A 24,272-nucleotide genomic window follows, 5' to 3' on the forward strand; every position below is an offset into this window, starting at 1 on the left:
TGTAGCTGGTGGCTAGTAATGAGCAAGATCAGTGATTAGTATCACTAACAGAGGTCAAGAGTACCCAGAGTTACTCAATGAGACCAGGCAGGGCTAAAAATACAAACACAGTGATCAACATGGTTAGTTGAATACAAAAAGAAAAAAAGTTTTTTTTCTTCAAAGTCATTAGCACTGTGATGGCTCAGAGTAAGTGGTTAATAAATATCACCTGTCATTATAATAACATGAAAGGCTCTGAGAAGTCCTGCAGGAAAGCACCCTGCTCAACTTTAGCTCAGCCTCTCCCCAGCCTAGCTGCCTGCAGAGCCACCATGGAGCTTGCAAGATGCACCATTGCACAGAATGTATTTGTCCTCATCAAACTTTACACTGCTTCCTGAAACCCAAGACAGCCTCAGCCCCCCGACCCCCACCGCCGAGAGCAGGATCCGGGCAGGAACCCAGGCCTCTTGGCTCTGAGCTCTAAGCTCTTTCTTGCCTTTATGATATCTCTCTACCCCCAAAGCACTTCTTCCAACCAATAAACAAAAGAATTAGGAGCCATTCTCCCAGGCTCCCAAGACTAAGTATTTCACATTTGGATTCTTCAGCACTTATTGGTCAGCTTTGCAGACCACAGGCAATTAAGGCAATTCTAAGATGTGCTGCTCATATTTGATTTAGATTCTGTTGGTAGCATTTGGAGGATCCAAAATACTGACTTTCCTGCTTAGAAGAAGCAATGCTTTTAACTAGTTGGCAAATGAACTGTTCCTTATTGAGAGGGAGATTCTAAATCAAACCTTCCCCTGTACATTTCTCCCAACCTTCAGAAGAGTTTGTGTATGGTGGTGCTTTGGAAGAAATGGCCTTGGGAGTTCATTTATTTTTCTCTATTTTGAATTGAGGTGGTGTCAGAAAAAGATAACTGATGCTTCACGGCAGGACTAAACCACCAAACTCATTCTTCTTTCCTTTTATGCCTCAAGTGCAAACAACTACATCCTTGGGTATAGTGACTGTTAAATATTATTCACTGTGTGTGTGTGTGTTAAGTTGCTTCAGTCATGTCTGACTCTTCACGATCCTATGGACTGTAGCCCCCCAGGCTCCTCTGTCCATGGGATTCTCCAGGCAAGAATACTGGAGTGGGTTGCCATGCCCTCCTCCAGAGGACTGTCCCAGAACCTGCGTCTTATTTACTATAGATAACTAATAACCTATTGATTAGCAACTACCCATTTCCTGCTCTTCCTAGCCCCTGACAACCACCATTCTGTTCTTCACTTCAATGAGTGATTATTTTAAACAGGTGTAAAATTTCAGTTTTGCAAGATGGAAGTTCTGGAAATCCAATGTACAACATTGTGCCTACAGATAATAGCCTTATTAGATATTTAAGAAACTGTTGACAGTAGACCTAATTTAAGTGTTCTTACCACAATAAAATAAAGTTGAATTTAAAAAAAGAGAAAAAAATGACTACCAAAGTACTATTTCCAAGGACCAAACAATAAGTTGTGGGAAGGGTTTCATTTACAAAACTATTGTTATATGGTTTCTATCTATGCAATAGAGAAAAGCCACTTTTTATCTATGCAATAAAAAGAAAAGAAAGAAAATAGGGCCTTCTTTAACATCCAGTGCTATAGAAATCAAAGACACAGTGCAAAGAGAAAGGAGATAGGAAACACATATATCAGGAGACACATAAAACAGATACAAAAAAACATATATCTGGCAGCACAACTGGAAAAATACAGCCATAATCACTAGCCTACTACTGGTTTCAACAGAACACAGATACTTAAAGGGATGAGATGAAAGCTTAAGTGAACCTCATTGTATTAACATACGCACTAGCAAATCAATCTATGATTTAAGGAAACACATGGCCAAAGAAAGCAGCAGGCAGGAAATGTCTAATTGAAATAGCCTACCTCCTGTACACAGTATCTGTAGCTAGCGAATGAAAAGGATACATAATACAAAGAACTTTCACTGGAAGATGACTACGTCAACTTCTTTAAGTCAGTTCAGTCGCTCAGTCGTGTCCGACTCTTTGTGACCCCATGAATCGCAGGACGCCAGGCCTCCTTGTCCATCACCAACTCCCAGAGTTTACTCAAACTCATGTCCATTGAGTCGGTGATGCCATCCAGCCATCTCATCCTCTGTCGTCCCCTTCTCCTCCTGCCCCTATTCCCTCCAAGCACCAGGGTCTTTTCCAATAAGTCAACTCTTCGCATGAGGTGGCCAAAGTATTGGAGTTTCAGCTTCAGCATCAGTCCTTCCAATGAACACCCAGGACTGATCTCCTTTAGGATGGACTGGTTGGATCTCCTTGCAGTCCAAGGGACTCTCAAGAGTCTTCTCCAATACCACAGTTCAAAAGCATCAATTCTTCTGTGCTCAGCTTTCTTCACAGTCCAACTCTCACAGCCATACATGACCACTGGAAAAACCAGAGCCTTGACTAGACGGACCTTTGTTGGCAAAGTAATGTCTCTGCTTTTTAATATGCTATCTAGGTTGGTCACAACTTTCCTTCCAAGGAGTAAGTGTCTTTTAATTTCATGGCTGCAATCACCATCTGCAGTGATTTTGGAGCCCCAAAAAAATAAAGTCTGACACTGCTTCCACTGTCTCCCCATCTATTTGCCATGAAGTGATGGGACCAGATGCCATGATCTTAGTTTTCTGAATGTTGAGCTTTAAGCCAACTTTTTCACTTTCCTCTTTCATTTTCATCAAGAGGCTTTTTAGTTCCTCTTCACTTTCTGCCGTAAGGGTGGTGTCATCTGCATATCTGAGGTTATTGATATTTCTCCCGGCAATCTTAATTCCAGCTTGTGCTTCTTCCAGCCCAGCATTTCTCATGATGTACTCTGCATATAAGTTAAATAAGCAGGGTGACGATATACACCCTTGACGTACTCTTTTTCCTATTTGGAACCAGTCTGTTGGTCCATGTCCAGTTCTAACTGTTGCTTCCTGACCTGCATACAGGTTTCTCAAGAGGTGGGTCAGGTGGTCTGGTATTCCCATCTCGTTCAGAATTTTCCACAGTTTATTGTGATTCACACAGTCAAAGGCTTTGGCATAGTCAATAAAGCAGAAATAGATGTTTTTCTGGACTCTCTTGCTTTTTCGATGATCCATCGGATGTTGGCAATTTGATCTCTGGTTCCTGCCTTTCCTAAAACCAGCTTGAATATCTGGAAGTTCATGGTTCACGTATTGCTGAAGCCTGGCTTGGAGAATTTTGAGCATTACTTTACTAGCGTGTGAGATGAGTGCAATTGTGCAGTAGTTTGAGCATTCTTTGATGTTGCCCTTCTTTGGGATTGGAATGAAAACTGACCTTTTCCAGTCCTGTGGCCACTGCTGAGTTTTCCAAATTTGCTGGCATATTGAGTGCAGCACTTTCACAGCGTCATCTTTCAGGATTTGAAATAGCTCAACTGGAATTCTATCACCTCCACTAGCTTTGTTCGTAGTGATGTTTTCTAAGACCACCTGACTTCACATTCCAGGATGTCTGACTCTAGGTGAGTGATCACACCATCGTGATTATCTGGGTCGTGAAGATCTTTTTTGTACAGTCCTTCTGTGTATTCTTGCCACCTCTTCTTAATATCTTCTGCTTCTGTTAGGAAGCAGAAGAGTGCCGGCTGCGATGGACCATGCAGTAGCGTGGCCGTGAGGAGCTAGCCCTTGCTCAAGGTCAGGGGTGGCGACTGAGAGCACCAGGCTGCAACCGCACAGGAGCGGCCGAGAGGAGCTACCCCATGTCCAAGGAGCAGCGGCTGCATGGGTGCAGGAGGGCCGAGAGGAACTACTCCATGTTCAAGGTCAGGAGGGGCGGCTATGAGAAGATAACCCCTCATCCAAGGTAAGGAGCAGCGGCTGTGCTTTGCTGGAGCAGCAGTGAAGAGATACCCCACGTCCAAGGTAAGAGAAACCCAAGTAAGATGGTAGGTGTTGCGAAAGGGCATCAAAGGGCAGACACACTGAAACCATAATCACAGAAAACTAGCCAATCTGATCACAGGACCACAGTCTTGTCTAACTCAATGAAACTAAGCCATGCTGTGTGGGGCCACCCAAGACGGACGGGTCATGGTGGAGTGGTCTGACAGAATGTGGTCCACTGGAGAAGGGAATGGCAAACCACTTCAGTATTCTTGCCTTGAGAACCCCATGAACAGTATGAAAAGGCAAAATGATAGGATACTGAAAGAGGAACTCCCCAGGTCGGTAGGTGCCCAATATGCTACTGGAGATCAATGGAGAAATAACTCCAGAAAGAATGAAGGGATGGAGTCAAAGCAAAAACAATACCCAGTTGTGGATGGGACTGGTGATAGAAGCAAGGTCCGATGCTGTAAAGAGCAATATTGCATAGGAACCTGAATGTTAGGTCCATGAATCAAGGCAAATTGGAAATGGTCAAACAGGACATGGCAAGAGTGAATGTCGACATTCTAAGAATCAGTGAACTAAAATGGACTGGAATGGGTTAATTTAACTCAGATGACCATTATATCTACTACTGTGGGCTGGAATCCCTTAGAAGAAATGGAGTAGCCATCATGGTCAAGAAAAGAGTCCAAAATGCAGTACTTGGATGCCATCTCAAAAACGACAGAATGATCTCTGTTCGTTTCCAAGGCAAACCATTCAATATCACAGTAATCCAAGCCTATGCCCCAACCAGTGACACTGAAGAAGCTGAAGTTGAATGGTTCTATGAAGACCTACAAGACCTTATAGAACCAACACCCAAAAAAGACATCCTTTTCATTATAGGGCATTGGAATGCAAAAGTAAGAAGTCAAGAAACACCTGGAGTAACAGGCAAATTTGGCCTTGGAGTACGGAATGAAGCAGGGCAAAGGCTAATAAGAGTTTTGCCAAGAGAACGTCCTGGTCATAGCAAACACCCTCTTCCAACAACACAAGAGAAGACTCTACACATGGACATCACCAGATGGTCAACACCGAAACCAGATTGATTATATTCTTTGCAGCCAAAGATGGAAAAGCTCTATATTGTCAGCAAAAACAAGACCAGGAGCTGACTGTGGCTCAGATCATGAACTCCTTATTGCCAAATTCAGACTTAAATTGAAGAAAAGTAAGGAAAACCACTAGACCATTCAGGTATGACCTAAATCAAATCCCTTATGACTATAGAGTGGAAATGAGAAATAGATTTAAGGGACTAGACATGATAGTGCCTGATGAACTATGGACGAAGGTTCATGACATTATACAGGAGACAGGGATCAAGACCATCCCCATGGAAAACAAATGTAAAAAGGCAAAATGGTTGTCTGAGGAGGCCTTAAAAATAGCTGTGAAAAGAAGAGAAGCGAAAAGCAAAGGAGAAAGGGAAAGATATTCCCATTTGAATGCAGAGTTCCAAAGAATAGCAAGGAGAGATAAGAAAGCCTTCCTCAGTGATCAAAGCAAAGAAATAAAGGAAAACAATAGAATGGGAAAGACTAGAGATCTCTTCAAGAAAATTAGAGATACCAAGGGAACATTTCATGCAAAGATGGGCCTAATAAAGGACAGAAATGGTAGGGACCTAACAGAAGAAGAAGATATTAAGAAGAGGTGGCAAGAATACACAACTTCTTTAAAGGGTAGATTATAAAAATTTTAAGTTACTAAATGGTTTCTCTCAGAAAACTCTTATTAATTTTTATCATAGTGGGTAGAAGGTAATGGAAGAGGGATGGGAAGCAGTTCAGATCAGATAGAAAGGTAGGTGGAGCTTGATTATAAAAGGCTTTGAAATACCTTTAAGACCATGACAGGTTTCAGCAAGGTGCGCTGAGGCCAATCAGCCTCTCTCAGTACTGGGAGAAACAATTTGGAGAAAATTTTTCAATGAAATCCAATATCCTCACCAAACAGAGTTGCCTCTCGGAATCTTGGGAATAGGAAGTATATGTTATGTAGCTGAATGCAACATAGTAATTAGAAAGAAAAAGGACTCTGCTACTGGGTATTTAAAACTACAGAACAGTGATTAAAAAAAAAGAGTGGGAAAAAAATCTTCCCAAAATTTCCTATACACAAACAAGTATAGTCTACTCCTTCCCCCACCACAATATATAAGCATATTTATAATGCCACGCTGATTGCTACATCAATTGTAAATGAACCACACCACTTAATATGAGAACTTCTAGACTAACAAGAAGTCTCTTTCTTCAGCTACAACATTTACAAACTGAACTTACCTTTAACTTGAAGTGTCGCTGCAATAAACAGGAATCTCTGAAGCACTGAGGAGCAATATTACCAATTCAAGCCTACATGAATACCTACATAATCCTCAATCAACTTATTCATTATTGATCATTTACTACATGTTAGGTATCGCATTATATTCCATGGAAGACATAAAGCTAAACTGGACAGTCTCTGTTTGAACAACAAATAGAAATATATCCTTTTTCCTGTCCCTCTTAGAGTCTGCAAAAGTAAATTAAAGTCAGAAGACCTAGCTACAAATTCAACTCCATAACTTACCCAATATGTGGACTAAAACAAGTCAGTGTATCTTTGATCCTCAGCTGCTTCTTCTGTAACCTAAGGATTATAAATTCTGTCCTCTCTAACTGAAAAAGTAGGGTCCAATAACATAAAGTCTGAAAAAGTCCTTTATAAACTATATATAGTGGTCGCTACATGGAGTAGCTCCTTTAAGAGAAGTTGCCAATAAAACAGTAGTGCCTGCTACACCCCCAAACTAGACAGTCTGATGGAGAAAGGATGAATAGACATAAAGTACAAATGTGAAAAATCCTGAAATAAAGGAAGACAGATTAAAATGTCTATCCATCTATTAATAGGATAAGACTGGGCTGTGGAACTCAATAAACTTTCATCCTTATGGAAATTAAGGCTGTCTATTACCTATGACCCAGACATCTCCCTCATTGAGTAATTTCTAGCAATGGCAGTATTGAAAATATTCAATAATTAGGCCAGTACATGTACCAACCAGATGTCAGCTGGAAACAATCAGAATGGGAAGGTCTACCCTAGTATACAACCAATGATTATTGGCCCATCTCAGGAAAATCTTCCTAAATAGGGTGGACCACATATCTTGGTTTGCCAGGGAATCTTGATAGACACATACTGTCCCAGTGCAATTAAAATAGTCCCTTTCAATTTCAAAAGCATCTCAGTTTGGACCAATGTGATCATTTTGTCAAGGGTAATGTAAGAATATATTAATTGCTACATGTTTTGTGGTAGTGAGGAACTGATGGCAATTTAGGTGTTCACCCTTTGGGAAACAGGTAACTAAGAAAAAATTAAAACATAGATGCACTGAATAATCATACACTAAGTAACAGTTTTAAAATGTAATGTTGATATTAATAGTATGTGTGTATGCATGCTCAGTCATGTCCAACTCTTTTGCGACCCCATGGACTGCAGCCCGCCAGGCTCCTCCATCCACAAGATTTCCCAGGCAAGAATACTGGAATAGGTTGCCATTTCCCTCTCCAATTAATAGTATAAAATCTTCTTAAAAACATGTCTATGCAGAACAGTGTTATCTATTTACAAAAATGTATACATATTTAAGACACATTATCTGTGAGGGAGGGATAGAAGATAAAGCTTAGGAATGAAAACCAAAAGGAACTCTGAACCTACTGATGAGGACAATGTATTATGGAGCTGAAGCTGCAGTCATTCAGTCGCTTAGTCCGCTTAGTCGTGTCTGACTCTTTGCAACCCCAGGGAAGCACGCCAGGCTTCCCTGTCCTTTACCATCTCATGGAGCTTGCTCAAACTCATGTCCATTGAGTCAGTGATGCCATCCAAACATCATGTTCTCTGTCATCTCCTTCTCCTCCTGCCTTCAACCTTTCCCAGCATCAGGGTCTTTTCTAACCACTCATCTCTTCACATCAGGTAGCCAAAATACTGGAGCTTCAGCTCAGCATCAGTCCTTCCAATGAATATTCAGGACTGATTTCCTTTAAGATTGACTGGCTTCTCATTAGGACTGGTTCAAATGAATTCTTTTTGACGGCTGAGTAAAATTCCATGGTGTATATGTACCACAGCTTCCTTATCCATTCATCTGCTGATGGGCATCTAGGTTGCTTCCATGTCCTGGCTATTATAAACAGTGCTGCGATGAACATTGGGGTGCATGTGACTGGAGCCCCTTATACAGAGTGAAGTAAGCCAGAAAGATAAAGAACATTACAGCATACTAACACATATATATGGAATTTAGAAAGATGGTAACGATAACCCTATATGCAAAACAGAAAAAGAGACACAGAAATACAGAACAGACTTTTGAACTCTGTGGGAGAAGGTGAGGGTGGGATGTTTCAAAAGAACAGCATGTATACTATCTATGGTGAAACAGATCACCAGCCCAGGTGGGATGCATGAGACAAGTGCTCCGGCCTGGTGCACTGGGAAGACCCAGAGGAATCGGGTGGAGAGGGAGATGGGAGGGGGGATCGGGATGGGGAATAAGTGTAAATCTATGGCTGATTCATATCAATGTATGACAAAACCCACTGAAATGTTGTGAAGTAATTAGCCTCCAACTAATAAAAAAATTAAAAAAAAAAAAAAAAGATTGACTGGCTTTATCTCCCTGCAGTCCAAGGGACTCTCAAGAGTCTTCTCCAACACCACATTTCAAAACATCAATTCTTGGGTGCTCAGCCTTCTTTATGGTCCAACTCTCACATCCATACATGACTACTGGAAAACCCACAGCTTTGACTATATAGACCTTTGTCAGCAAATGTCTCTGGTTTTTAATATGCTCTCTAGGTTTGTCAAGCTTTTCTTCCAAGGAGCAAGCGTCTTAATTTCATGGCTGCAGTCACCATCTGCAGTGATTTGGGAGCCCAAGAAAATTAAAATAAAATAAAATTAATAAAAACAACAAATAGATTGTTTTCCCATCTATTTGCCATGAAGTGCTGGGACCAGATGCCATGATCTTAGTTTTCTGAATGTTGAGATTTAAGCCAGCTTTTTCACTCTCCTCTTTCAATCTAGAGGCTCCTCAGTTCCTCTTTGCTTTCTGCCATAAGGGTGGGGTCATTTGCGTATCTGAGTTTACTGAAATTTCTGCCCTGCAGTCTTAATTCCAGCTTGTGCTTTATCCAGTCTGGCATTTCACATGATATACTCTGCATATAAGTTAAATAAGCAGGGTGACAATATATATAGCCCTGACATACTCCCTTCCCAATTTGGAACCAGTCTGTTGTTCCATGTCTTGTTCTGTTGCTCTTTGACCGGCATACAGATTTCTCAGGAGGCAGGTAAGGTGGGCCTGGTATTTCCATCTCTTTAAGAATTTTCCACAGTTTGTTGTGATCCACACAGTCAAAGGCTTTGGCGTAGTCAATGAAGCAGAAGTAGATGTTTTTCTGGAATTCTCTTGCTTTTTCGATGATCCGACGGATGTTGACAATTTGATCTCTGGTTCCCCTGCTTTTTCTAAAACCAGCTTGAATATCTGGAAGTTCACGGGTCATGTATTGCTGAAGCCTGGCTTGGAGAATTTTGAGCATTACTTTACTAGTGTGTGAGATGAGCCTAACTGTGCGATAGCTTGAGCATTCTCTGGGATTGCCTTTCTTTAGGATTGGAATGAAAACTGACCTTTTCCAGTCCTGTTGCCACTGCTGAGTTTTCCAAATTGCTGGCATATTGAGTGCAGCACTTTCACAGCATCATCTTTTAGGATTTGAAATAGCTCAACTGGAATTCCATCACCTCCACTAGCTTTGTTTCTAATGATCCTTCCTAAGGCCCACTTGACTTCACACTCCAGGATGTCTGGCTCTAGGTGAGTGATCACACCATCATGGTACCTGGGTTTTTAAGATCTTTTTTGTATAGTTCTTCTGTGTATTCTTGCCACCTCCCGTTAATATCTTCTGCTTCTGTTAGGTCCATACCATTTCTGTCCTTTATTGTGCCCATCTCTGCATGAAATGTTCCCTTGGTATTTCTAATTTTCTTGAAGAGATCTTGAGTCTTTCCCATGGAGCTGAAGGGTATTAATCAATTCAGTACTTGGCATCTACTGTCCAAAAGCAGTTGAGGGGAGAGGGAGAAAGAAAAAGACAGGGACTCAATAGACTTTTTAAAAAGTGAATAAATGAAGACATACTTCATAGTGAATCCTGGTTATAATGCGTCAATAAATTTTTAAAATGTCATCAAGATTAAAATGGATTGCTTGGTCTCTAATTTGGAGAAGTCTAAGCACAAAAATGTACGGATGGCATAAGAATGACACCATCATATGACTGAGAGTGAAAGAAAGTATGTCTAGTTTAAGAGCTTTGTAAAATGAAATAAGAAATGCCTTCCTGAGACCTCTTCCTGTCTCCAGGTCTGGATCGTGAGCTTGTTTACAAATAAGAGCAGCAGCAACTAATAGTTATTAAGTGTTTACCAGGTATAATGCCATGCACTCTACATACATTATCCCATTTAATCTCCCCAGTAAACACATGAAGAGGTTATCACTCACACTTTATAGATGAACTTAAAAGGGTAAGGCATGAAGAGATTAAGTAATTTTTTAAAAGGTAACACAGCTAATTCTTTGTAAAGCTCAGACACTAAATTAGGATGTTTGATTGCTAAGTATAAGTTGTAAACCATTTTGCTATGCTGTATCTTTGTAGAAAATATGAACAACTGCGTTAGAAAAAAAGTTTGCATAAATCAACTTGTTTTGGGGGCTGGCTTGAATAAGCAATGTTGGGATAATGACTGTAGAACAGTCCTCAAGTATAATATATTCCAAAGGAAGAATTGGTTGTTCTTGAGTTGTTACCTCAGTCAGGATCCCTATTGCTTACTATCATGACAGAGAAGGGAAAATCTTTCATTTCATTCAGATTCTTCTCTTTAAAATCTAAACATTATAAAGTAAAAGAGCAATATTTCACAATCTGTTATTCTGGAAAAAATAATTCATTAAAATGAAACAAAATAGTCCATTAACACCAATGATGGTGGCCACACGTTGAGTTATGAACACTAGATGAACAAATACTCTACCTTCCCCCTATCTACCCAAGGGTCTTTCTATCCCAAGATAATCTCTGTAATTTTCCCTAGACACCAGTCAAGCTCTATTGGTCAAACAACCCACTATTCATTTAATCATTTCATGGCAAAATATATGTAGCATAAAATCAAGCTCTAATGGACAAACAGCTTAGTTTGTTTAAAGGTAAAATATATGCAACACAATATTTAACATTTTAACCATTTTAAAGAGTACGATTCAGTGACATTAAGTACATTCACAATGTTATGCAACCATCACCATTGTCCATATCTGCAACTTTTTCATCATATCAAAGAGAAGTCTCCATCCATTAAAAATAATGTCTCACTCTCCCCTCCCCCTGGTAACCACTATTATACATTCTGTCACTCTGAGTTTGCCTATTCTATATACCCCATGTAAGTGGAACTATACAAATTTGTTCATTGTGTCTTGCTTATTCCACAAAATATGTCTTCCAAATTCATTCTTGTTGTACAATGTATCAGAATTTCATTCCTTTTAAAGGATGAATAATGTTCCACTGCATGTACATACCACGTTTTCTTTAGTCAACTGTCAATGGACATTTGGTTGTTTCCATATTTTTGCTGTTGTGAATAATGCTACTATGAACACTGGTATACAAGTGTCTGAGTTTCTGCTTTCAATTCTTTTGGGTATATATCTGGAACTGAAATGCGGATCACATGGTAATTCTATATTCAAGAATTTGAGGAACTGCCCAACTGTTTTCTATCACAGATGTACCACATTTTACATTCCAAAGAGCATTGCCCATGGGTTCCAATTTATCCACATCCTCATCAATGCTTATCATCTTCATTTTTGGGGGGGTTTAGGATAATAGTCCTAAACTATTGATTAATGGAATAATAGAGAAGGAAATGGCAACCCACTCCAGTGTTCTTGCCTGGAGAATCCCGGGGACGGGGGAGCCTGGTGGGCTGCCGTCTCTAGGGTCGCACAGAGTCGGACACGACTGAAGCGACTTAGCAGCAGCAGCAGCAGGATAATAATCATTCTGATTAATGTGAAGTGGTTTTTCCTAAAGGCTAGTGATGTTAAACATCTTTTCACGAGTTTATTGCCCATTTATGTATCTTCGTTAAAGAACTGTCTCAAGGCCTAATTTTTGAATGAGGTTGTTTTAAGCATTCTTTATGTATACTGGTATTAATTCAGTATCAGATACATGATTTGCAAATATCTTCTCCCATTCTGTGGGTTATCTACTCTCTTTATAGTCTCTTTTGAGTCATAAAATTATTAATTTTGGTAAAACTCAATTAATTTCTTTCTTCTGTGTCTGTGCATCTGGTGTCACATTAACAATATCAGTGAATCAAATGTCATAAAAAAAATTTCCCTATCTTTTCTTCTAAGACTTTAGTCTTACCTCTCATATTCAAGTAGTTGATGCATTTTTAGCTAATTTTTGTATAAAATGTAAGGCGAGGATCCAAATTCATTCTTTTGCATGTGGAGATCTGGTTTTCCCAACATAATTTGTTGAAAAAACTGTCTTTCCCCTCACTGAATAGTGGTGGTATCCTTTCAAAAATCATTTGACTATATATGAGGAGGCTTATTTCTGGGTTCTCTATTCTACCCCACAGCTCTATACATCTGCTCTTACGTTAGCACCACAATGTTCTGAATACTGTAATTTTCAGTAAGTTTTGAAATCAGGAAGTTGTGAGTCCCTTAACACTGTTCTTTGTTTTCAAGATTGCTTTGGCTATTAGGGAGTCCTCTGAGATTTTATATGAGTATTAGGATGGGATTTTTGTATTTCTGTAAAAAGGCAGATGAGATTTTGATAAATACTGAGTTTGCAGATCACTTTGGATAGCACTGTCACTTTAACAATATTAACACTTCTCATTCATGAACATGGAATATCTTTCCACTTATTTATGCCTTTAATTTCTTTCAGTCAAATTTTGTAGTTTTCAATATACAAGTTATTGTCTCATTAGTTATTTCTAAGTATTTTATTATTTTTAATGCTATTATAAATGGGAATGTTTACTTAATATCCCTTTCAACTTGCTCATGTATGGAAACTCAACTAATTTTGTGTTGATTTTGTATCTTGCAACTTTGCCAAGTTTGCTATTAATTCTGGGGTTTTTTTGGTGGAAACTTTAGAATTTTTTACACATAAGACTGTGCCATTTGTGAACAGAGACAATTTACTTCTTCCTTTCCAATTTGTATGCCTTTCTTTTTCTTGCCTAACTGTTCTGGATAGAATTTCCAACACCATCTTGAACAGAGGTGGTGAACCCAAGCATATCGTCTTGTTCCGGATCATAGAAGAAAAGTTTCTTATACCAAGTATGACGTATCCATATGTGGATTCTTCATATATGACCTTTATCATGTTGAGGAAGTTTCCTTCTATTCCTACTTTGCTGAGTGTTTTTAACATGGAAAGGTGTTTAACATGGAGAGGAAATTTTCTCAAATACTTTTTCTATATGGTGGGGTGATAATGTGGGCTCTTTTTCATTCATTTTATTAATATGTTGTATCATATCAACCGATTTTCTTATATTGAACCATCTTTGCATTCTTGGAATAAACAGCACTTCATTACAGTATATAATCCTCTTATAAGGCTACTGAATTAAAACCTTGTAGCTCTGTAATCACCATAGCTTTCTGAAGAAAATTTTTGAGTTACTACCACAAGGTGTACGGCCCAAACAGAATCTAGCAGCTTCATTGGTTGGATGAAATGGGGATCAGAGTTTGGGGAGGGTGAGCCTGCTGGAAGTTAGTTCTGGAAGGGCAAAGTTCTGGAAAGGAGGAAGCTAGACCAAAAAAAAGAGAGTACAAGAGAGAGTGCCAGGTATTCGCATGAGTCTACTAAGAGGCCATGTATACATTAAGTGAAACTCCACAAGGCTAGACAAATAAAAACTAGTACAGGCTAAGCAATTCTCAAAAGTCAACACATGGTAGAGAGACCTTTAACCAACCAGAATCAAAATTCTCAGTGATACACTAGGAAATTCAGTGGCAACCCACTTAGAACATTTGGAGGGTTCAACTATCCCTGAAGTGAATGCTACTTTAGATTCACCCTAGAAAAGTTTATAAACGTTCTAAAGAGGTACAACTGACCTGCAAGTTACTTAACTGCCTACCAAAACAAATTCAACAATGTAATACTAGAAATAAATGTTAATGCAACAAAACAAAATGCAGACACTGAGCAACGTAATCAGTCACAACATCCAAAATCTAATTAAAAACTTTTAACATGCTGAGAAGAAAACAAGGGTCCATATAATAAAAGCTATGGTTTTTCCAGTAGTCATATATGGATGTGAGAGTGGGACCATAAAGAATGCTGAGTGCTGAAGAATTGATGCTTTTGAACCATGGTTCTAGAGAAGAGTCTTGACAGTTCTTTGGACAGCAAGGAGATCAAATCAGTCAATACTACAGGAAATCAACCCTGACTACTCACAGGAAGTACTGATGCTGAAGCTGAAACTCCAATACTTTGGCCACTTGATGCAAAGAGCTGACTCACTGGAAAAGACCCTGATGCTAGGACAGACTGAGGGCAGGAGGAGAAGTGGGCAACAGAGGATGAGATGATTGAATGGCTTCATCAACTCAACGGACATTAGTTTGAGCAAACTCCGGAAGATAGCGAAGGGCAGGGAGGCCTGGCGTGCTGCAGTCCATGGGGATGCAGAGTCAGACTTGGCTGAGTGACTGAACAAGGAAAGAAGAAAACATGACCTAGAATCAAGGAAAAAAACTCGTCAAGAGAAAGAGAATCAGAAATACAAAACTAGCACACAATGATGTTTAAAAGGCTATTACAACTATGTGAAAATAAAGGAAGTAAACATAATGAGAAAATGGAAGTTTTTTCCTCAAATATTGAAGTTGCCTTCATTTTGAGCTGATTTTTTTGTGTGGCATAAAATAGTAGTCCAGTTCCATTCTTTAGCATTCAGTTTTTCCAACATCATTATTGAAGATATAAATGATACATTTATTATTCCTCCACTGTATATTCTTAGCTCCTCTGTCACAGATTAATCAATCATATGCATATGGGTTTACTCTCTGGACCCCACCCTGTTCTATTGATCTGTGTGTTAAAAATGGAAGCTTTTTTTTAGGAAAACGAAACTAATAAGTTTAAAAACTACATATCTGAAAGGAAAAATACACTAGATGTGAATGACAACAGATTTGATACCACAGAAGAAAAGATAAGTGAAAAGATAAGTGTAGGGAAACCACAGTAACACTTGGGATAATGGTACATGGTTTAATACATACGTAACTACAGTTCCAGAAGAAGAAGAAAAAAGGGAGATAGAAAAAAATGTCTGAAGAAAACAACTGGCTCAAATTTGATGAAAATATAAACAAATCTGAGATGTTCAAACTCCAATCAGGATAAATACAAAAGAAAACACACACACAAACACTAATACATACCATAGTCACATTGCTCAAAACCAGGTATAAAGAGAAAATTTTAAAAGCAGTCAGAGGGAAGAAGGACATAGTAAGTATAAAGACATCACAGACTCAACAGATGAGTTTGAGTATGCTCCAGGAGACGATGAAGGACAGGGAAGCCTGGCGTGCTGCAGTCCATGGGGTCGTAAAGAGTAGGACGTGACTGAGCAACAAACAACAAAGTACAAAGGAGTTAAGCTAAGAAGGACAATAGACTTCTCCTTAGAAACTATGCAAGCCACAAGTCAATGAAGCATCATCTTTAAAATGCTAAAAGAAAAATACAAATTAACTTATAATTCTATGTCTAATGAATACAGCCTTCAAAAGTTAGGCAAAATAAACACTTTTTCAGAAAAACAAAAGCTGTCAGAATGTGACATAAGCAGATTTATACTATGATAAATGTTAAAGAAGTCTGTTAGGCAAAAACAAAATACCGAACAAAAGCTTGGATATGAAGGAATGAACACCACTGGAAATCATAAATGTATGGGTAAATGCACCTTAAAATTAACAGGATGAACGCAGATATACTAAGCAGCTGGACTGGTCCCATGAATGTAATAAAAAGTAAACTTCAGAATAAGGAAAATTACAAGGGATAATAAGGGACATTGACTTCTTAAAAAAAGAAGTGCATATAGATGCACCAATAACAGAACTTGAATATTAATGAAACAAAAACTGAAATGAGAAAAAGGCAAATCAAAAAAGACTTGTAGGATTTTCCTGGTGGCACAGAGGATAAGAAACCGCCTGCCAATGTAGGGGACATGAGTTCAGTCCCTGGTCTGGGAAGATTCCACACGCCATGGAGCAACTAAGCCCAAGCACCACAACTACTAAGCCCACGATCTAGAGCCCAGGAGCCGTTGCTACTGAAGCAACTACTGACCCCATGTGCTGGAAGTACTGAAGCCCAAATGTGTAGTGCCTGTACTCTGCAACAGGAGAAGCCACTGCAACGAGAAACACATGCACCACAACTAAAGAGTAGCCCCTACTCATTGCAACTAGAGAAAGCCCATGCACAGCAATGAAGACCTGGTGCAGTCATAAATAAATAAAACTTTTTTAAAAAGGACTTGTAGATTTCAACATTTCTCCCTCAGTAATTGACAACAAATAAACAGAAAAGTCAGTAAAAATACGGAATCTTTGAACAACACTAAGAACGAACTTAACCTAATTTCCATTTACAGAACAATATACTCAGCAACTGTAAAATAAACATCCTTTTGTAGCGCACAGGAAATGTTCACAAAGACTGATGGTAGGTCAATAAAGTAAGTCCAATAAACTTCGAAAGACAGAACTGAATTAGAAATCAATAAAAATAACTATATTAGTCTTCTTGGGCTGACATAACAAAATACCACAGACCGAGTGACTTAAAAGAATTCTATTCTGGAAGCTTAGGAAGTCTAAGATCAAGGTACCAGCAAGACAGATTTCATTCTAAGGCCTCTTAACTTGTAGGTGGCCACCACCTTGCTTTTGCTCCTATGACTTCTTTGTGTATGCACAAGGACAGAGTGAGCTCTCTGGGTCACTTTCTCTAAGGACACTAATTCTATAAGATCAGGGCCCCATTATTACAACTTCATTTAATCTTAATTACTTCAATAAAAGGGCCTGTCTCCAAATACAGTCACATTAGAGCTTAGGGTTTCAGTACATGAATTCTGGAGGGACACAAACATTGTCCTCAACAATAAAGATATCTTTAAAGAAAAAAATCCCTAAATGTTTGGAAAGCAAATAACCTATGAGTTAAAGATGAAATTATTAGGAAAAATAGAAGACATCTTAGCTGAATGACACATTAAAAAGTTTTTACATTGTGGTACACAAAATTATGCAGATGACAGAAAGTGGCAGAAAGTGAAGATGAACTAAAAAGTCTCTTGATGAAAGTGAAAGAGGAGAGTGGAAAAGTTGGCTTAAAGCTCAACATTCAGAAAACTAAGATCATGGCATCTGGTCCCATCACTTCATGGCAAATAGATGGGGAGACAGTGGAAACAGTGTCAGGCTTTATTTTTTGGGGGCTCCAAAATCACTGCAGATGGTGACTGCAGCCATGAAATTAAAAGATGCTTGCTCCTTGGAAGGAAAGTTATGACCAACCTAGATAGCATATTAAAAAGCAGAGACATTACTTTGCCAACAAAGGTCTGTCTAGTCAAGGCTCTGGTTTTTCCAGTGGTCATGTATGGATGTGAGAGTTGGACTGTGAGGAAAGCTGAGTGCCGAAAAATTGATGCTTCTGAACTATGGTGTTGGAGAAGACTCTTGAGGGTCCCTTGGACTGCAAGGAGATCCAACCAGTCCATCCTAAAGGAGATCAGTCCTGGGTGTTCACTGGAAGGACTGATGCTGAAGCTGAAACTCCAATACTTTGGCCACCTCATGCGAAGAGTTGACTCATTGGAAAAGACCCTGATGCTGGGAGGGATTGGGGGCAGGAGGAGAAGGGGACGACAGAGGATGAGATGGCTGGATGGCATCACCGACTCGATGGGCATGAGTCTGAGTAAACTCCGGGAGTTGGTGATGGACAGGGAGGCCTGGAGCGCCGCAATTCACGGGGTCGCAAAGAGTGGGACACAACTGAGCGACTGACCTGAACACAAAATTATTAATAAAAGCTAAATAAATGAAGCTGTACCATGTCTTGGACCAGAAGTCTTAGTACTTATAAGATGCAATTCTCTTTAAATCAAAATGGATTCTAATTTACTTTTTTATTGATTTACAATATTGTGCTAATTTCTGCTATAAAGTGACTCAGTGATACATATATATATATTTTTTTTTCCTTTTCTTTTCCATTAACGTTTATCACAGGATTTTAATACAGTTCCCTGTGCTACAGAGTAGTACTTTGCTGTTTATCAATTCTGTATTTAATAGTTTGCATCTGCTAATCCCAAACTCACAATCTACCCCTCCCCCACCTGACCTCCCCCTTGGCAACGGTATGTCTTTTCTCTATGTCTGTGAGCTTGTTTCTGTTTCATATAAAACTTTGTTACATTTTAGTTTCCACATATAAAGTGACATCATATGGCATCTGTCAGTCTCCTGATTTCACCTAGTATGAAAATTTCTAGGTCCATCTATGTTGCTGCAAATAACATTATTTCATAAACTAGTAAAATTTTAATGTAATCCCAATGAAAATCCCACCAGACATTTTTATAGAAATTGACAAGCTGGTTCTAAAATTTACATGGAAATTTATACTCTGGGTTTTTTTTTTTAATTTACATGGTTAAACTTCTATTTTACAATAGTCAAAACATTTTTGAAAAGGAACAAACAAAATTGGAAGGCACGCTTTATTTCAAGGCTTACTAAAAAGCTACATTTGTCAACATATTTGTATAGAGAAAAACAGGATAATACAATCAATTTGAGACACACACTGGGCCTACATATAAATGCTCAACTGATCTGATACATTAATGTATTTCAGTGGTGAAAGGACAGTATTTTCAATAAATGTTGGGACAACTGTGTATGAGATAGACATAAAAAGGAACTTGAATGCTTAACCCCAAATACATGCAAAATAAATTAATTTGAAATGAATCACAGAACTAAACATAAAAGCTAATCTATAACATTTTACTAGAAAACATAGAAGAAAATGTTCTTTACTTTAGGGTAGTTAAGATTTCTTAAACATTACACAAATAGTATCAACCATAGAGGAAGAAAGAAAAAAAAACCTGACAAACTGTTCTTAAAACTTAAAGCCTTCCACTCTTCAAAACACAAACTCCACTTCCCAAAAAGAAAACGCAAGTCAAACAAAAGAAAATATCTGTAGCACATAAACATGACAGAGGACTTATGTCCAGAATATATAAAGAACTCTTACAATCTGATGAGAAGAAAACAAGCAATACAATAACAATGGGTAAATGACTCGAATACTTTCCAGAATATATATGAAAGGGCAATAAATATATAAAAATATGCTCCATCATCAATTGCATCCAGGAGATGCAAATAAAAACCATTCCACAACCCTTGTAATGACTAAGATAAAAAGGAAAGATAATATCGAATTTTGGCAAGGCTGTGAGATAACTGGAACTGTTATACATGCCTGGTAGAAGTATAAAATAACACACATATTTTGAAAAACAGTTTGGCAATTTCTTTTAAAGCTAAACACACACCCTTAAAACCAGCAAACCCACTCTCAATTATTAGGTATTTAATCAAGACAAATTAAAATACATGTTTACACAAAGAGCTGCATGTGAATACTCATAGCAGATTTATTTTTAATAACCAAAACCCCAGAAACAACATAAACGTGAATTAGTAAGTGGATGGATAATCATATTATGGTATACAGTGGCACACTCACACACGAAATGTGGTGTGCTTTGCTCAGTTGCGTCCAACTCTGCGATCCCATGGACTTGCAGCCGACCAGGCTCCTCTGTCCATGGAATTATCCTGGCAAGAATACTGGAGTGGGTTGCCATTTCCTCCTCCAGGGAATCCTCCTGACCCAAGGATCAAACCCGCGTCTCTTGTATCTCCTGCATTGGCAGGCAGATTCTTTACCACTAAGCCACCTGGGAAGTGAAATACTGACAGTAATAACAAATAAATGTGTAAATGAGTGAAAGAAGCCTAAATACACACTATATGATCCTATTTCTGTGACATTCTATGTTAGGCAAAACTGATCTACAATGACAGAAATCAGATCAGTGGTTGCCTAGAGCTTGCAGTAAGAGGGCCCACTGCAGGAAGATGCAGAGAATTTTCTCAAGTGATGAGTCATGATTATACATATGTATATTATTTGCCAAACTTCTTAGAACTTTACACTTAAAATGGATGTACTTTACTACATGTCAATGATACTGCAATAAAATTGATTTAAAAATGAATCTGATAATTCTCAAGAGCAAAAATGAAAGTATTCTAAGCATCTAATATTTTAAAAATATATTTAAAATATATAATAAATAAAAATATATTTAAAAATATATTTATATTTATATATTTGTTGGGTCTTAGTTACGGCACGTGGGATTTTTGTTGCATCATGCAGAATCTTTTGTTGGAGCAGAGACTCTTCAGTTGTGGCATGTGGGCTCAATAGTTTTAACACGTGGGCTCAGGAGGTTGCAGTGTGCTAGCTTGGTTGTAGCGTGCTAGCTTAGTCGCTCTGCAGCATGTGGGATCTTGGTTCCCCAGCCAGGAATTGAACCTGTGTCCCCTGAACTGCAAGGGGAATTCTTAACCACTAGACCCCCAGGGAAGTCTTTTGTTGTTGTTCAGTTGCTAAGTTGTGTCCGACTCTTTGCAATCCTCTATTACTGACTCACAATTAATCAATAATAAAAGATAGCCCAAAGTTCCTCAAAGCACCAATTACTTGGTAATAACTGAGCAAAATATGTGATTACATTCCCCTACTTCTCACACTTCTCCACAGAACTGACTATTACTTAGCACTAAAAAGAAATGGACTATCAAGCCATGAAAAAACATGGGGAACCTTAAATGCATGTTACTCAGTGAAAGACGCCAGTCTGGAAAGGCTACATACTGTATGATTTTCACTGTATGAAACTTTGGAAAAGGCAAAACTATGGAGACAGAAAAAAGATGAGTGGTTACTAGGGCTGGGGGAAGAGAGGGCTGTATAGGTATAGCAAAGAGGATTTAACGCAGTGAAAACACTCTGTATGATACTGTAAGGATGGACATAAGTCATTCTACACTTGTCCATTTCTGTAGAAGGTACAATGCAAAGAGTGAACTCTAAAGTGAACCACTGGACTTTGGGTATTTATAAAGTGTCAGTGCAGGTTCACCAATTGTAACAAACACTCTAGGGGGGATGTCAATAACGGGGAGGCTATGCATATGTGGCTTCCCTTGTAGCTCAGTCAGTAAAGAATCTGCCTGCAATGCAGGAGACCTGGGTTCAGTTCCTGGGTGGGGAAGATCCCCTGGTGAAGGAAATGGCCACCCACTCCAGTATTCTTGCCTGGGCAATCCCACGGACAAAGAAGCCTGGCAGGCTATGGGGCCGTAAGAGTTGGACACGACTTAGTGACTAAACCACCATGCATACATATGTGAGAATGGGGGATATGGAAAATCTCTTTACCTTCTTCTCAATTTTGCTATGAAACAAAAATTGCTCTAAATAAATAAAGTCTTAATTTAAAAAAATAATAATTACCACCTCCCTGCTTTTCACCCTTCTATGCATAAGTGTCCCGTGTCTCCAAGATTTTCAATGTCCTCTTCCTTTTGCCTCTGGAGAAGGAAATGGCAACCCATTCCAGTATTCTTGCCTGGAGAATCCCATGGACAGAGGAGCCTGGCAGACTACAATCCACAGGGTTGCAAGAGCTGGACACCACTTAGCGACTAAACCACCACCTTCCTTTTGCCTTAAAACACACTTCACTGAAATGATTGGTTTAGTTAGCTCTTTACTGCAATCATTAGTTCCAGTGATGAATAAAGTTGCTATAAACATCCATGTGCAGGGGACTGGCTTTTGTTTACTTTTCTATATCCTGTCCCACACAGTACCCCGTACACCTATGGCCCTCAGTTGGTTTAAGGGTTTCTGTTAAACCACTGAAAATAACACTCAAGCCAGGAATTCCTAACTTTTCTAATTCTGGGGAAATGCAGCAAGGTTAAAAATGTCTCTGTGAGCCTCTAGGTTTTTCAAAACCCGGGGGGAAAAAAGGCACAAAAGAAGAGAAATACAGGAGTCCCTAATGTCCCTAAAATGCCTGTGAGACAGGTTACCCTGCCTTTCCTAAATGACTCAGCTCTTACCCTAGTAAAGTCTACTTTCTACACAGCAGCAGTAATGACAGGCACCATTAAATTAATTAAATGAGTTATTTTTGGCAAACTGCTTAGACAAGTACCTGATACAGAATCAACATCATTTGTAAAACAAAACAAAATAAAATCCCCATTTGATTCTCACAAAGATTCTGAGTAGGTACTATTAATACCCTCATTTTCAAGAAATCAAGGTACAGAGAAGTGAGGTAACTTGCCCAAACACAGGTAGCTAGCAATGCAGGCAAAAATGCTCTTAATCACTATGCTCGGCTACCCACTGCAATTATATTAAAAGTCAGTTCTCTTCTGTATCCCCAGTGCTGCACAGAAACCTGCCCTATAGTCATTGCTCAATATATGTGTAGACTGAAAGAAAGATTCAAATAAGTGACTCAAGAGGTTAATAATGAGGCATCTTTTCACTCAAAACTATTATCTTCTCTAGAGAAACTCTGGTCCAAAGATGAAATATGTCACTTTTTATTTGTTACTTATCCCAAAAGAGAGTAACAAATGTGCATGACAAGCAAGGAGAATAAGGGAAAATCTTAAATCTCAAAGGAACAGAAAGATGGTATAGCAACAAAAAAATGTACTGTGCTCAACTCAGTCCCTCTCCATCCTGCTGCCCTCTCTGATGGAAGCAACAAAGAATATGGCCTATATGAATGAAAAAAATATTGCCCACAACAACAGTAAACATAGGTTGCTGCAGCCATCAAGCCATCACATTACAGCCGCCCTTGACAGTGAACCTTGAGCAAACTCAGGACTGAAACAAGATGCCTGTCTTCAAGCAGTCAGCCACTGCTTGGCCATCTCCAAGGAGGTACCCTGAAGAGATCCAGGGCAAGATACAGGATGCTGGCCCTACAGAGCTCAGGTACATATCAAAGGAACGACTTCAATGAGCCCAGACTTTTGCATCTTCCCATATACAGAAGAAAAGACCTGGTGGCTCAGACTGGGGGGGCGGGGAGGGTGCGGACCCCACCTGCAAAGAAGACCTGGGTTATGGCCACAAAGAAAAGCTCTAAATTCATTAATTTGATATGTCTGGTTTTCTTTACTTAACAGTAATCTTTTGATTTTCTGACTACCTGGTCTTTGTTGCAAAAACTCGTGTATATCCTGGCTCCTCCCTTACCCCTTTGGAGCAGACTGAGAGCCACCTGAGAGGCTTTGCCCTGGTCTTAAGTCCTCAGTTCCACCTGCCAAATAAAACATAACTTTAAACTTCTAGGTTGTGCTTTCGTTTTTTAAGTCAATACCTACCAAAGATGTTTTAGGCAGTACCTGTCAGGATGTACATCAGGGCCTCTTTTCATTGCTCCTACACTTCCCTTTCAAATATATAGGTAAGCATTTGATCTACCTATTCCTGATCCTTCCATAATTTGGCTTCTCCAGCTGGCTCGCCTGTGGACTTGATGGTTTACTGCAACCAGATTACAGCTAGTTATTATACTAATCATTGGCTTAATTTGTTCTCTTTGTTTCCTGTTTGTGCTTTACGTCTCTCTGCTGCACTTGACTTTGTTAATGTTACTGGTTGTGTTATTTACATCCTGCCTATTTTGTAAGATTGTTGTCTCCTGCATTATTCCAGGCCTCCAACAAAACTAATGCTGTCTTGAGAGTTAAACATATATAACTCTACATAGAATAATTACAATAGTGCAACTCTAGGTATGGGAAGAAGCAACAAGGAAAAACATTTCTTGGATCATAATAAATTAGTAAGACAGGGGATCCAGAGAATTTTAAATTATCAACAGGGCCTAATCCAGAAATTGGCATCTTGAGTGGCATA

At 39.0% G+C, this 24,272-nt stretch overlaps 1 protein-coding gene across 1 annotated transcript in view; it reads right to left on the minus strand.

The window, feature by feature from the left end:
- LOC122443807 (synaptojanin 2 binding protein) overlaps nucleotides 1–24,272 on the minus strand; it is a 46,702-nt gene that overhangs the window by 17,074 nt on the left and 5,356 nt on the right. The gene's annotated exons all lie outside the window — the stretch shown is intronic.

This window comes from Cervus canadensis, chromosome 6 (genome assembly GCF_019320065.1).
Source record: "Cervus canadensis isolate Bull #8, Minnesota chromosome 6, ASM1932006v1, whole genome shotgun sequence".
Classification (NCBI taxonomy): domain Eukaryota; kingdom Metazoa; phylum Chordata; class Mammalia; order Artiodactyla; family Cervidae; genus Cervus; species Cervus canadensis.